The sequence below is a fragment of the Leptodactylus fuscus genome, chromosome 3, assembly GCF_031893055.1.
Source record: "Leptodactylus fuscus isolate aLepFus1 chromosome 3, aLepFus1.hap2, whole genome shotgun sequence".
NCBI classification, from domain to species: Eukaryota; Metazoa; Chordata; class Amphibia; order Anura; family Leptodactylidae; genus Leptodactylus; species Leptodactylus fuscus.
Genome location: NC_134267.1, coordinates 5,338,589 through 5,353,350, shown reverse-complemented (window position 1 = coordinate 5,353,350; position 14,762 = coordinate 5,338,589). Strand labels below are relative to the sequence as shown.

The following is a 14,762-nucleotide window of genomic DNA, read 5'->3' as shown; positions in this document are numbered from 1 at the left end:
TTCATCAATTCCAACTCTTTGCATCTTTCTCTCTGTGCACTTGGAATTTTTTCACTAGCCCCGACCATCCCTGACCAATCATTACTGATAAGTTCATCAAACAACATGCTAATTAGGCTGTCTACTGTCAGGTGGGTGGTTCTAGGCACCAGTAGGGAGGGACCGCCACCTGAGCCTAATCAGCATATTGGCTGCAAAAACTAACAACATTAATTGCTCAGGAATTGCGGGGACAATGAATATATATATATATATATATAATATATATATATATATATATATATATGACTGAGCTAGAATACTGAAAGATGCAAAGTGCTGGAATTGGTGAAGGTGAAGAAGACACAACAGTTCTCCGAATATGTCTATTTTGGTAAATAATTAGAAGTCCATGTTGTGCCGTTCTTCTGTTATTCCCCCTATAAATGTAAGAATAAATTGACAACTGTGTGTTAGGTGTGTTCTTATCCATTCTCACATTGTTAACACTGTCTGGATAGAGTCACATGGTATAAGACACACCCAACTGACAAGGGGAATGGTAACACCCAGTTGTCAGTTAATTCACCCATTTGTAGGAGGAATAACAGAGGAACAGCATAACTAAGAATATGTATGTTAGTAAATAAGATGCTTTAAAGGGGTTGTCCCATGAAAAGCATCCTATCTATACTGCTAGTTTATGTGGATTTAAGCCTTTTCCTAAATACATTGCTTTATCAAAACTGCTTTGTTTAGCTGCTATCTTAATTTATTCACTTCATTGTTGACACTGCGTTTCTATGGGGGGGGGGGGCTGACAAGCAATGGAGCTCCTCAGATAGGGAAAGAGGGAGGTGAGAGCTCTGGGATTACTGTGCTGTCTATCTTCAGCTTTTCCACTTTCAGCCGGTTTAATTGAATTTGGCTGATAAGGGCTGAGATAAGGAGTCCGTTACCTCTGTATGTAATGCAAGCTGACTCAAATCCAGCTCTGCTACAACAACTTCTACATCAGCTTCATACTGTGGTAATGCATTTACAACCAATCCCTCATTACTACTGCAAACATAGCAGATAGCAGAGCAAGTGAAACCCCGCCCACCAATGTGCCGAGAAATCCAGGAAGTGAAGAGAGCACAGAGCCTTCAGGCTGCAGAACAAGAGTTATGGGAATACCCCTTTAAGTTCTGGGGAATGTAAGTATTCACTGTAGCAGGTATATCTTGATTGGTTAAAAGATCTTGTTAAATATATCTAGACAGTATATCTTCTGTACGGCCTCATGCACACGAACATTGAAAAAATAATGTGAATAAGCGATACAATATCTGTTTTTTTCACAACAATTTTGCATTCATTTTCATGGATCCATCATAGACTTGACCCTTTGAGGGATCCATGAATAGGGCACGTCCTATTTTTTTGATGGTCCATTGAAATGGAACAAAAAACATGAAAATAGCTGGGGCAAATGTAGTAATACTGGAGGTTCATATGCCATGCTTTATAATGGGTTGTAAGGCATGCCTGATTTATCAAGAGGCTCCATCGCTTAAGTTAGGTAAATGTCCATGTGTCGGAATGGAAACCTACGCCTTTAAAATTCGCGAAAATATAAAATTCCTGAAAATATAAAAATAAATATGTTGGGTCTAGGGTTGAGCAATCGGGTTCGGAAAAGATGGGATCCTGACAGGCGATTGAGCAAATTTCACAATCGGGATCGGGATTACGATCGGCTGGAAAATGATCCAAAATCAGATTTTGAAATTTTAAGATCGGCTCAACCCTAAAAGTGACTTTTCCCATAGAGAAGCATTGACTAGGGGTGAGCGATCGGGTTCGGAAAAGATCGGATTCGGGATTGGCTGGAAAATGATCGGAAATCGGATTTCAAAATCATTCCTGAAATCTCAAGATCGGCTCAACCCTAGTTGGGTCATGTTGGGTCCCCACCTTGGCCCACCTTACTCTCTGCCCCACTCCTACCGCATTTGCAAAGAGGTTCAGAACGGGAGATGTGACCTTGTGCCAAATTCAGAAAACTAGCGTAGACGGGATAAAAAACTTCCTCGCTGTGTTCCAAAAATTGGCCATGAGAGATCACGTACACGAGGTCACTATTTTTGGGGTGAGCCTCTCAATGAATATTCTGATAATAATTTTGGGGTGAACTTCCCCTTTAAACTCCGTTTCTACTATAATCAGCCGTAGACTAAGTCATGTAATAAAGCCTAGACGGCGGGTAGAGCAGAGACTGATAGTTATCCATTCATCTACCTGATAAACTTTGATATACGCACAATCAAAAGTACAAACAAGAGCAGGAAGACAATTACCAAATTAAATCTGATTTGAGATAAATTATAAAAAATAAAAAAAAAAGGATAAAACTTTGGTAGACAATTAAACCCAAATTACAAGCGTTTTTCCTGTTGAGGATATGAAATACTTTAATATGCTCAATTACCTAATTACAGCCTAAAATGTTTTCTGCCAGTGATTCATGCCGCAATTATTGTAAGAGAACTTTATACAAATATATACAAAGATGGATAACCGCGCGCGGGGAATGAAACACCGAAGAGACAGCTCGGCTTCTGCTCCGATTCATCACAACTCCCGAACTGTGGATTATTTGTATTACTTTAAGCATTATTCTACTATAATTCTAATAGGGATTACAGGGCTCTGCCGTGTCTGGAGAAGACGACGGCCACCTTGTCCCACCAGCCTGGATCCTCCACCCTATACGCCATACAGGAAAGGTGGCCACTGGGGTTGAGCCGATTTTAAAATCCGATTTATGATCATTTCCTAGCCAATCCCGATTGTGAAATTTGCTCGATCGCCAATCCCAATCCAGATCACTCAACCCCAGTAGCCACATCCAACAGATGCGTGACAAACCCCAATGTAGTCAATGGGGTCCATCGGAGTCCATTCCTGTCCATTATGTTTACAGTACATTTTTAGGTTCTTCTGCTCCTCCAACAGACCAGAATAGAAACCTGGTGTAGATGTGAACCTAGACTTGGCAACATTGTAGCTCTGTCTAGGCTAAGATCTCAGTATATAATGGTTCACAATGTGTACACAGACAACCCACATTCTTATCCCCTATTAGATCCTCCCATACAGTAATTGTGCCCCCTTTTATGCCCAGACCCTGCTATAAGCTAAATGACCATGGCCATGTCACTAAAAGCAGCCCGGCTTACACATTGACACATACATTGACATGATATGGGAATAGGACCTGCTCCATATTTTGAGACTCTTCCCTATGGCTTCGGCACACTCCCTCAATCACTATGGATGTGTATGGACCAGAGAAATGCACGTGTCTGTACGTTGATCCTCAATTGTGGATCAAAAGTAGGGCCGTGCGTATGGGGTCTAACTATTTGCAAATGACCAAATGCTATTTTCACCATGAAAAGATAAACCGTCACCTTTCTGACAGTAGAAGGCTGTGCATCCAAAATCGTCTTCCCCTCTCTGACTTCAGGAAATCTGTCTTTTGGACCAGATATGGATATGGTAGTGGTTGGCAAAATTTCCTAACCATCTAATGTGTCTGGCCACCTCCTGCCTCTCGTGACCACTAGCCATGCCACCCATCTAATGTAGTGAGAAGGTAACAAAACCCATTTGTGGCCCCAGAATTCTAGAATGTAGGCCTTTAATAATTCCTGTCCAAATGAAGTCATGTCCTGTCCAGCCATGAAGCCATGAAGATCAGCCGTCAGCTAATGTCCGGGAACAGCTGAACATAGAGGAGGTATAAGAAGGTATAAGAAGAAAATTGAGGGACTTTCTTCAATCTACTTATATTCTAGGTAGGTCCTGCACAGACAACTTATAACATTTACTAGTTTACCCTAATTGACCTTAAGATTAAAAGGGCCTATATCTTTGGAATAGCTGAACAAATTGCTAAAACCCCATTGCTAAAGTTCTTAGCAATGGGGTTATTTTTGGAGGAGGTTTACCCCAAAACAATCCTCATAAATGTCCGTTCTATTTATTCCCTTCACATAATAAAGAATCACATCATCATCGCCGAGACCTATAAGCGCAGGCGACTGTATACGTGGATGAGTTTTCCAATAAGCCTAACATGATTTCAAGGGGAAGATTAGTCAATAATGGCCAATTTGCAAGTCCCGAGGCCACATGCAATGTTACATTGCACAAAACTCCAGGTATCTTACTAAAATTGCTATGTGGTTGTCTTTTGAGAATCTTTCCGCTCAATTATTTTATTGCTTACAAAGCTTAGTGATGAAACGCTGCCGGAGCATCTTATATAAGGCATTAATATTTAAGGAGATATACAGCCAATCCATGCACGCCCCATTGTGTCTCCAGCACATTGTCCACTTTTATTAACTCTGTAAACCCTGATCCAGAACAGTCCTAATGAGCCTAAGTGATACATAATAATCCTCTATTAGTTCATTATTTGCTTTTCGGGATTCAAATGATTAAAAGAAGTTTTGACTTTGTGTCAATTGTGTTACAAATTCTGATTGTGTCAGTTGTTTGATCTGTTTACGATCCACGGTGCGTGCAGCAGCCACCACGGCCCCCCGGACACTGCTCCGAGAAGTGGACTATTCTCCCTCCCTGTAAATCTCACATTTTATGAGGGACCACAGGTTCCTAATGGGGTTCATATCAGGTGAACAAGGCAGCCATGTATTATTTTGTCTTCTTTTAGACCTGTACAGGCCAGCCATGCTGTGGAGTATTTGGATGCCTGTGATGGAGCATTGTCCTGCATGTTCTTCTTGAACAATTCCGACTTCTTCCTGTGCCACTGCTTGAAGAAGGCGTCTTCCAGAAACTGGCAGTAGGACTGGGAGTTGAGCTTCACTCCATCCTCAACCCAAAAAGTTCCCACAAGTTCATCTTTGATGATACCAGCCCATACCAGTCCCCCACCTCCACCTTGCTGGCGTCTGAGACGGAGTGGAGCTCTCTGCCCTTTACTGATCCAGCCTCGGACCCATCAAGAGTCACTCTCATTTCATCAGCCCATAAAACCTTAGAAAAATCAGTCGTAAGATATTTCTTGGCCCAGTCTTGACGTTTTATCTTATGTTTCTTGTTCAAAGGTGGTGGTTTTTCAGCCTTCCTTCCCTTGGCCATGTCCCTGAGTATCGCACACCTTCTGCTTTTTGATACTTTTTGATACTCCAATAATGTTGCAGCTCTGATGTATGGCAAAACTGGTGGCCAATGGCAGCTTCAGGCTTGATTTTCCTCAATTCATGGGTAGTTATTTTACGCCTTTTTTATCGACACGCTTCTTGCGACCCTGTTGTCTATTTGCCATGAAACGCTTGATTGTTTGGTGATCACACTTCAAAAGCTTTGCAATCTTAAGACTGCGGCCTCCCTCTGCAAGACATCCCACAATGTTTGACTTTTCAGAGTCCGTCATATCTCTCTTCTGATCCATTTTGCCAAAGGAAAGGAAGTTGCCTAATAATTAAGCGCACCTTATATAGGGTGATGATGTCATTAGACCACACCCCTTCTCATTACAGAAATGCAAATGACCTGATTTACATAATTGGTAGTTGGCTTTCAAGCCTATACGGCTTGGAGTAGGACAACATGTATAACAAGGAGGATGTGATCCAAATACTCATGTGCCTAATAATTCTGCACACAGTGTATAAAGGAAGTGGAATAAGATGTGCAAATAAAGTGGAACCTTCCCAAACGTTGACTTCTGAAAGTGATCATTCACATGAACATACGATTTTTTGCAGCCAAGTGTTCACCCATTCTCATTGACCTCATAGTCTAATGTATTGATGGATCTGTGATGGTGCCGTGGGTTCTATCATTCAATGGATTGGTCGCACGTACTGTGAAAAAATCGGTCGCGTAAATAACTCCATTACTTTATATTGGGCCGTGTGCTGAGCATTAAAAAAATAATATAATGTCTAGCACATGGCTGTCAGATCCTGTCGTGTGAATAAGCGCAAACAACTGGTAAAACTGGATAATTCCAAGATTGTAATATTATATTTTAGCTTTTCCAGGAAAATGAAAATACGGAAGCAGAAGAAGGTCCTCTCGTACACACAATATTAGGAGAGTCTCAGTCAGCGAAGACGTTACGTAAAGTAGTTCTTCACACCTTCCAACACAAATCTCTTCCCCAAAATACTCGTCTTTACAACACTGTAACACATTTGTTTCTAAAATAAAGTGTTACCCATAAGCAATTTTACACCTTCAACCAATTCCCCATCTTCACATTGCACATGGATAGAAGTGTCTGCAAAACCTCAAATGTGTCTCATGGTAGCCGGAACAAAATAGTATCTATTATCTATCTATCTATCTATCTATCTATCTATCTATCTATCTATCTCCTATCTATCTATCTATCTATCTATCTATCTATCTATCTATCTAGTATCTATCTATCTTCTATCTATCTATCTATCTATCTATCTATCTATCTATCTATCTCCTATCTATCTTCTATCTATCTATCTATCTATCTATCTATCTATCTATCTACTATCTATCTATCTATCTATCTCCTATCTATCTATCTATCTATCTATCTATCTATCTATCTACTATCTATCTCCTATCTATCTATCTATCTATCTATCTATCTATCTATCTATCTATCTACTATCTATCTCCTATCTATCTATCTATCTATCTATCTATCTCCTATCTATCTTCTATCTATCTATCTATCTATCTATCTATCTATCTATCTACTATCTATCTATCTATCTATCTATCTATCTCCTATCTATCTATCTATCTATCTATCTATCTCCTATCTATCTATCTATCTATCTATCTATCTATCTATCTATCTATCTATCTATCTATCTCCTCTTTCTCTCTCTCTCTCTATCCCTCTATATCTCTCTCTATCTTGGTCAGTATTAATTTTCCTCCACTGAATTTCCACTTCTAATTATCTTGTTATACCGATCCATCATTCCCTGTAGATATATATTCTAAAATGTGATGATATCTCAAAATTTTCTGTAAGTATAGATACATGGAGTTGGAGTTGATAACTGTGGTTCTCTTCTGCTACCACTAGAGGGAGTATTATTATTATTATTATTATTATTATTATTATTATTATTATTATTATTATTTATTACTATTATTATTATTATTATTATTATTATTATTATTATTATTATTTTATTATTACTATTATTATTATCATCATCATTATTATTATTATTTTATTTATTATTATTATTATTATTATTATTATTATTTTATTTATTATTACTATTATTATTATTACTATTATTATTATTATTATCATCATCATCATCATCATCATCATCATTATTATTATTATTATTATTATTATTATTTCTCAGCTTTCTTCTTATGTCTCGGTTTGTCATGTCCCAAACAATAAGTTAGGGCCATAAGCAAATACTCTTTTATTCGATGTGACCATCTTCCGCACCTCTCGGGCATTATGGCGGCCTGGAATCTTTCAGGCATTTTTTAATCCTTTTTTAATGGTGCCTGGAGCTCCCACGACCACGGGCACAATTCTAACAATTCTAACTTTCTTCCTCCATATTCTACTCACTTTGAAGTCAAGACCTTTGCATTTCACGAGCGGGGGTGACTCCCATGGCATCCCACAGAAAGCCAATCCCAGGATCTGCCGGGAACCAAATACAGCCCACAACACAAAGCACCAGTCCAAATACATTGAGACTCTGTATCCTATTTGGCTGAGCTGCAGTACCTAGACACGGCCACTACATAGTGTAGAGCGCTGTGCGTCTGATCCAGGCCACTGGTTCTGGTGCATATCAGGGCTGTCAATCAGCTGATCAGAGGGGTGACGAGTCAGACACCCACAAATCTGCCCCTGATGCCTTATCCTAAGGCCATCAATAGTTAACCCCTATTTTTATGCAGTGCTAGAGCTCGGATCCAGAAAATCAAAGTGTCAATGACAATAGCAATATTTTATTAAAATAATCCATGTAAAGTATAGATTTTATTGAACTTAAGACTAAAGATGCTGAACATTTTCTGAAATTAAAACCTTTCCAATATCTAAGAACCGAAATTTCTAGTCTACAGGCTGATCATGAAGGATGGATCCGTCTCCCAATACAATAGGCTTGAGGCTATATCCAAATATCTTCTATATTTCATGCCAGTACACGGCCACGACGAGAACTTGTGTAAGGTCTGATCTGCAGGGAGACGGGGGCAAGGACTTGTGTAAGGTCTGATCTGCAGGGAGACGGGGGCGAGGATCTGCAGGGAGACGAGGGCAAGGACTTGTGTAAGGTCTGATCTGCAGGGAGACGGGGGCGAGAACTTGTGTAAGATCTGATCTGCAGGGAGACGGGGGCGAGAACTTGTGTAAGATCTGATCTGCAGGGAGACGGGGGCGAGAACTTGTGTAAGATCTGATCTGCAGGGAGACGGGGGCGAGAACTTGTGTAAGATCTGATCTGCAGGAAGACGGGGGCGAGAACTTGTGTAAGATCTGATCTGCAGGGAGACGGGGGCGAGAACTTGTGTAAGGTCTGATCTGTAGGGAGACGGGGGCGAGGATCTGCAGGGAGATGGGGGCGAGGCCTCTGCTGATACTTATTACTCATTGCTTTCTGAAAAACTTGGAGTAAAGTTACTATAAGGTCACATTTTAGTTTTTTTTTAAAATTATTTATTAAGGTTTTCTTTTGTTTTTGACTAAATGTCTTCTCTATATCTAGTACCAGAAAAAGCGTCAAGTCCAGATCTGAACCGTAGCATATAGTGTCCATGATGAATATGGATATCCCACCTGCTCTGAGCCCCCCAGTATTCCCATCAATATTTGGTGTGACCTTTACCCCTTGGAGGAGGAGTCCTGGAAGCGATGATCCGGCCCCCGCAGATCTAGCCCTGATCTCATCATCATCCAGTCTGTCTGGGATGACAGGAAGAGACAGACAGACTGGACCAAGCAACATCCACAGAAGATCTGGGCTTAGTTCTCCAAGATGTCAGGAACAACCTCTCAGTCAAGTTCCTTCAAAAACTGTCTGCAAGTACCGAGAAGAACTGATGGAAGGCAAAGGTCATACCAAATATGGATGGGATTTATATTTCTCCTTTCTCTATACACAAAATGATCTATTAACCCTTCTATTTCTGAAACCATTCTAACTGTGCAGAATTTTTCCGCACCTGCATTAAACCTTTGCACAGCACTGTGTATATATATATATATATATATATATATATATATATATATATATATATATATATATATATTGTGAGAGAGTGAAGGGTGTGGTGTGGGAGGGCAGGTATATTCCAGCCAGGCAGCTAAAGGGTGTATGGTAAAGACCCACACCAGGGAGGTCAGCTTCGTAATATAGTCTTTGAGGACTACCGAACCTACAAAGCAGGTACTGTGCCACCCATTGTTGTTGTGGGAGTCTGGTAGCCAGTCTCCTGTATAGTCAGGGGAAAGGTTTCTTATGTTTAGTTAGTTCTCAGCCGAGAAGGCTTTTGTTTTGTTTGTTTGTGCCCCTGCAAAGGCACAAGAAGTGAATAAATAATGAACTTAAGTGCAACCCAGTGTCTGTGTCCCTGTTTCCTGCATTGCTACCGGGCATCTACCTGAACGGTTCCCCACTATTGATATATATATATATATATATATATATATATATATATATATATATATACATATATATCAATCTGCTCAGCAGCTCCTGCTCTATAACTTACCGCTTGCAGATCAGACGCCATCTCCATTGTGACAGGTTCTCTGCAATCTTTTATGGATGATCTGGTCCGGGGTCATTTCCTCTCATTACTTCCAGTCCATAAATGACGACCTGACACTTTTATCCAAAGTGAATGTTTGATAAGACGCTTTAGACTTAGTCAAAAATCCAACGTGTGATATCAAACATTCAATGCACTTCACCTATTCCAAGGCTTTGCAAGTTGTACTAAAAGCTCCGATCTCACAATGTTCGGGAAGTCGCTTAACTGATCATATTGCAAAGTGTCCTAAGTAAGAGCCTCGGCATTAAAACCATTCAGAACCTAACGAACATTATGAGACGTTATCGCAAGCAGTTGACGAAGAAATATGCGAAAAATGTCAAGATTAAATTAGTTTTACACTATACACTTCACTAAATGTCAGAAAGATTTTACCATTTTATGACTGTCACATAGTACATTAGGTGGATGTGAATAGAGGAGATTTTACAGCTTCGGCTTCACTTCCTCTGGAGATGACGGAGAAGAAGATAATGCAAACAGATGCCATTGCTAAAGACGTGTTGACATGTTAAGATTTTCAATTGAATTTGGGCTCATTTCTTTTATTACACTTACTATTAGACTAAGAGTTAGAACCTGATTTCCTCACATTAGATGTAAGCTTGCTTTATCCCAGCAGGAGGTCTATTTGACCAGCCCTGTTTGGGACCAGATCAATGTTGATGGTGGAACCTGGATGAAACATTTTGCTGAGGCCACTTCACTTTTATAGTTGTTTCAAAGTTTAACTTGACTTTCTGCACTGAACTTGCTGCAGCGTGATATCATAGAAGACAACAAAAGAAAGTGGCCCCTTGTTCACATCTGCATTTGTATGCCGTTCGGGGAGTCCGCAGGAGGACCCCGCCGAATGGAATACCAAACGCAATTACAAGCGGTGTGCAGTGAAAGCACATGAATCCCCCAAGACTATAATGGGTCCGCGTGCTTGCCGCCAGATCTCTGCATAGAACATGCGGACAGAAAAGTAGTTTACAATCTACTTTTATGTCCGCATGATTCATGCGGGCAGCGCGTGGCAAGCACACAGACCCCATTATAGTCTATGGGGTCCGTGTGCTTTCTCTGCACCACTGCTTGTAAATGCGTTTAGTTGTCCGTTTGGGGGGGACCCCATGAGGAGTCCCTGAACAGATTACCAAACGCAGATGTGAACGTGAGACTTACAATGTGATTTCCTCACATTAGATGTAAGCTTGCTTTACCCCAGTGAGAGGTCTACTTGATCAACCCTATTTGTGGCCAAATCAATGTTGGTGGTGGAATCCAGGTCAAACATTTTGCTGAGACCATTTCACTTTTATAGTTGTGACAAAGTTTAACTTGACTTTCTGCACTGTGAGAACTTGCTGCAGCGTGATTTCATAGAAGACAACAAGAGACAGTGAGAAAAACACTAGAAGAGTTAAAGGGGTTGTCCCATCACAAGGATCCTATCTATACTGCTAGTTTACCACACTGTGGTAATTCATTTACAACCAAACTCCACGCACCAATGTGCTGAGAAAAGCAGGATGTGAATAGAGCACAACAGCCTGCAGGTTGGTGAACAAGCATCATGGGAATATCCCTTTAAGTTAACACCTTGTGTTGTTAGTGCCCTAAATATTGTTCTGATGATAGAACCCCTTTAAGGCCAGGTTCACATCTGTACTCGGTGAGGACTTCTGGACTCTGTTCCCTATTCCTCTTTTACAATGTGGAGAGATAAGTCCTGCAAGCATTTTTTGGGTGGAAACCCAGTGGACTCCATTATAGTCAATAGGGACCACGGGTTTCCATGGGTGCCACTTTTTAAGCAGATTGGGTCTCCATTTTTCAGGTCCACCTTTGGAGACCCAAGCACTGTTGTAAACCTAGAGTAAGTGACAGATAAAGACTTTGTATCATTTTTCGTTAGGGTTCAGTACACATACCTACACGGTAATACAATAAGAAACCAGATGACTGTAGTCTAGCGACTCAACTCCAAAGAATCCCAAAGGAAAGCGGCGACTAATGAAATACTACCACTTATATAACCATTACCGATTAACATTTGCGCTTTACGTACAGTCAATGAGATGACAATGGAGCGTGTCACATTTTCTTCTCCGGCTACCTATCTATAAGGATGACTGCGTACTCTACGCTCTGAAAGGTCTTTAATTCTCTTTTGACACATTGTATAAAATAAATGGTCTGTGACAAAATATCATTTCACGTTATAAGTAGCAACTAACCTCTAAACATTAGTATATATTTATTCCCTATTCTGTTTGCTGTCAGATTATAGCGCGGAGAGAAACACCAAACCCCACATTACTTTGGAAAGTCAATCTACAATATAATGATAGACATTTTAACACCATAGTCCCACAGTATAACATTTAAAATGTCATTTCAGGAGAAAATATCATTTCTAGCCAATATCCAGCTAGACGTGGCAGGGTAAGATCAGAAATCGACTCCCAAGAGTTCTTCTATCATTACTAATAACCTGGAGTCGAAAGATTTATTTCTACCCAGTGGCGGGCTACGCTACTGCCTTCGGTCCCGTCGACGTATCGATCGGGCAATGGTGTCCATTGGGTCCTTCTCTATTCAGGTATCAGTGGAGCTTATATTGTCAATGGAAACCACCTAGAATTTCTTTTTGGCATGTCATAAGCTATTATCGGTGAAAATCCATGGCGAGATACCGTATGTACCGATAGATAGTCAAAGAGAACCATAGGGCTTTCAGGGCTGTATATAATGTATCCAATTTGTTTCTAGGTCATCAGGAGACAATGATGGCTCTATAGGCTCAATGACAGATGATGTTATCGACAAAGCCACGATGGTCTTGTTAGAGATGAATGAATATTAAGGAATTTCAGGAGTTATATCAAATAGCATCCATAGACCTGGTGTTAGAATACAATAATGGGTCTATTGACCCGATATCAGAGGATGATAGTGGCTCTATAGGCCAAATGTCAGACAATGTTATTGAAGAAAGCCATGATGATTTACCATGAGCAATGTTATGGATATATAAGAAGATTACTTAAGATTTCAGAACTCAAAAGACCCATAAACATCTATAGACCTGACCTGATATAGGATGACAATGTGTCTGTAAACCCAATTTTATTGAAAAATTTACTGTGAATTATCATTGTTGTTGTTTCAGAGATTTCTACTACATTGCGTAGGGGATGTTTGGTATTCAATGGAATGGATCTGAGATTCTCTACAATGTGACCAAGTATCATAACATCATTGACACAAGGAAGAGACCTCAACACTCAATAGTGTCATGGCCTCTTTACAAAGTTGATCATTGGGGACCCCATTGATCACATACTGATGGCCAAGTCTAAGGATAGACCAAGACCTAGAAAATTTCTTAAAGGGATTAAACTCCAACATCCATATAGTAAAGTGTTCTTCACAGTTACAGCAGCCAAACAATGAAACACTAGGGAACAATGGCACATACTATAGGTCAGTGATGGCGAACGACTCAGAGACTGAGTGCCCAAACTGCAACCCAAAACCCACTAATTTATCACAAAGTGCAAACACTGCAATTTAACCTTAATAATGTGCGGATCCACAATTGCTCACAATTACAGACCTGCAAAATATGGTCATACGAATGAGGCTTTATAGAGCTTTCTGCTGCACTGTGAGCCCCACACAATCCAATCTGCTTCACAGTGACCCCCACACAGTACAATTTGCTCCACAGTAGCGCCTACACAGTACAATCAGCTCCACAGTGGCCCCCACACAGTACAATTTGCTCCACAGCGGCCCCCACACAGTATAATCTGCTGCACAGTGGTCCCCACACAGTACAATCTGCTCCACAGTGGGCCCTACACGGTACAATCAGCTCCACAGTGGCCCCTACACAGTATAATCTGCTCCACAGTGGCACACAATATAATATGTTCCACAGATGGGTGCCCAAAGAGAGGACTCTGAGCGCTACCTGTGGCACCCGTGCGATAGGTCCGCCATCACGGCTATAGCTGATCCTATATAACTACCCATTAAAATAAAATGTAAGGATCCTTAAGTAAAAAATATTTTTTTGCATTTAGGGAATATATTTTGTTTCTATAATTTGATGGTCCCAAATTAAAGTTTTCCGAAAACCGGAGAAGAAAGTGAACAGACATCCCGGACGGCGTGACCTTGTATCCTAGGTATTCTTGTTAGTGCTTAAAATGCCAAACAGACCATATAATAGGTAGCACCGGCCACTAACTGCGGCTCTCAAATCAATTAATCAAAAAAAAAACATTAGAAGGTACGACGAGATCTAAAGACAGCAGGTGGTGAAGCAAAGTGTTGCGGCTCGAGATATAGCAGACTGCTGACAAATACAATATTTTAAGCACAGCTTCATCTTCCTTCTACTTGGCAGACACAGAAAATGATGCTGAACTTATAAAAAGCAGATGAAATGTACAAGTCAAGCAGTCAACCTGAAAAAAAGGACTCCGGTTTCCTACCTCATTAGGCCGATCGTCTCAGCCATTTGGGGTAATATTATAGCCGCTTTACTGTAGATATTGTACTTTCTTGGAACAATTTTTGAGTGAGTTTGAAGTGACAATTTTTGAACCAGAAATGTGCTCAGTCGCCATTTGCTTTTCTCATACTGCCTTTGTCGGTCATTGTACGGGGGACATGGTTGTAGAGGAGTCCGTCAGCCATTGCAGCTGAGGAAGCCCAAAGACTTGTTTGCCACTTGCATTACAGATGATAGGTGGAGGACCATGTTGCATACATTGCATGGGGGTCCGGAAACCTTGTTACAACTCTCGTTACATCTAGATGACAACCACATTTGGATTCCTAAACGTGGCCATATTCCTGACCCTTCGTAAACAGATACAATTACTGAATTTAATGTCTAACTTTTTGACAGAAGACCAAAACTTATGGACGTGATGATGTTT

At 40.5% G+C, this 14,762-nt stretch overlaps 1 protein-coding gene and 1 long non-coding RNA gene across 15 annotated transcripts in view; one reads left to right on the top strand and one right to left on the bottom strand.

Moving 5' to 3' along the window:
* Window positions 1-14,762, top strand: part of LOC142197002 (uncharacterized) — a 503,961-nt gene that overhangs the window by 139,907 nt on the left and 349,292 nt on the right. The gene's annotated exons all lie outside the window — the stretch shown is intronic.
* The window catches only part of NRXN1 (neurexin 1), a 1,231,735-nt gene that overhangs the window by 885,212 nt on the left and 331,761 nt on the right, over window positions 1-14,762 (bottom strand). The gene's annotated exons all lie outside the window — the stretch shown is intronic.